The sequence below is a fragment of the Monopterus albus genome, unplaced genomic scaffold (genome assembly GCF_001952655.1).
Source record: "Monopterus albus unplaced genomic scaffold, M_albus_1.0 scaffold463.1, whole genome shotgun sequence".
Classification (NCBI taxonomy): Eukaryota; Metazoa; Chordata; class Actinopteri; order Synbranchiformes; family Synbranchidae; genus Monopterus; species Monopterus albus.
Window position 1 is genome coordinate 175,451 of NW_018128343.1, and position 1,699 is coordinate 177,149.

The following is a 1,699-nucleotide window of genomic DNA, read 5'->3' on the forward strand; positions in this document are numbered from 1 at the left end:
CCGCTGCTGTGCGTTAGTTCAGCTTATCAGCTTCTTCGGTAGGAACCGAGGGGGGATAGAGCCTTCGCTGTGGTGGGTCCAAATTTGTGGAATGCATTGCCTCTTTATATGAGGCAGGGCCCCTCGTTGCCCATTTTAAGTCATATTTGAAGACCTATTTGTACTCATTGGCGTTTGGACAGGACTGAGACTCTTTCAGATTGGGTAATTCCTTGATTGGACCCAAATGTAGGTTTTATTGTTTTTATTTTTATGTTGTTACGATCTTAGATTTGTACTGTATGTTAAGCACTTTGGTCAGCTGTGGCTGTGGTAAAGCGTTAAATAAATAAAGTTGAGTTTCTATAATTGCGACGTGATAGTGGTGGTATTAAGAGGTGAATTAACTAGAGTAAGTCCCCACTGAAGGCCCAGGTACGAAATGCACGGCCCGCCACTGACTTTGACAACAGTTGAACAAATGTTGTACATAGAACGCTAATTATTTAAAAAATGTAAAAGAAAAAGAGAAAACTTACCCTTCCTAATAACGGTTCTTGCAGTTTAGCTACTTAACTTAGCTAAGGAACCGGAGGACCACGACATCATTGGTTAGAAAACATGTTAGCATGGCAAAAATGGACAGGGCTGCCTGATTATTAGTAGAACGATTGCTTTAGCCATTTTATTGGCCACGGAAAAATGAACTCCATCATGCGATTGGCTTTTTAAAGATGGAGGCTCTTCATATGATTGGTTGTAGAAAGAAGAATTTAGCCACTTGATTGGCTGCGGAAGAAAATTCATTAGTTAGTACAGAAAAAGAACCTCCTTCGAGCCGGATTCGAACCAGCGACCTAAGGATGCCTGTGATTATAACCCTACAGTCCTCCGCTCTACCAACTGAGCTATCGAAGGGGCTGAGTGGTTACCATAGCAACCTTCCTATAAATATACTTCCACGCATGTTAATGGATTCAGTGGGTGGAGTCTGGGCCACATAAAGATCTATATGGCAAGGTACAGTAAATCTGAAATGTCTGTTCTGCTCCATTCATTTTCTACCGCTTAGTCCCTGAACGGGGTCACGGGTGGGCCCGGAGCCAATCCCGGCCGGCAATCGGGCGAAGGCGGGGTACACCCTGGACAGGTCGCCAATCCATCGCAGGGCTAACGCATAGACGAACAACCACACATACACGCACGCACTCCTATGGGCAATTTAGAGACACCAATCAACCTAAGCTGCATGTCTTTGGTCAGTGGGAGGAAGCCGGAGAGAACCCACGCAAGCACGGGGAGAACATGCAAACTCCACACAGAAAGGTCCCAGGTGGGGCCCGAACCAGGAACCTGCTGCTCCATATACCGAAGTAAGATCTCACACAACTTTCAACAGACAGTTTTCTCTGACTTCACCCCTAACATTTCCTGTTGGGCTGCAGATTGAAGGCATTGATCCAGACAACGCTCAAGTTGTGGGGAAGCTGGCTATCAGCAGCAAGACTGTGACAGTCAACCAGTACGCAATTAAACTTTAAGTTAACCGCATTAGGTTGATTAACTGAAGGAACAAATCTGAAGCATCCTGCTGCTGTGAATAGACCTAAAGTGATTAGTTGATTGACAGATTTATCTGCAACAATTTCTGGGCGCTATTTCTAAATGATAAATATTTGTCTTAGTTTTCTACGTTAGTAAATTGCATAGTTTTTAGTTT

General features: G+C 44.2%; 1 non-coding gene across 1 annotated transcript; it reads right to left on the minus strand.

Annotated features, from left to right (window-relative positions):
- Positions 1-808: 808 nt before the first annotated feature.
- trnay-gua (transfer RNA tyrosine (anticodon GUA)) lies at positions 809-897 on the minus strand. The gene is given in 2 exon segments: positions 809-844; positions 861-897. It is a non-coding gene; the product is annotated as a tRNA-Tyr (tRNA).
- Positions 898-1,699: the final 802 nt, after the last annotated feature.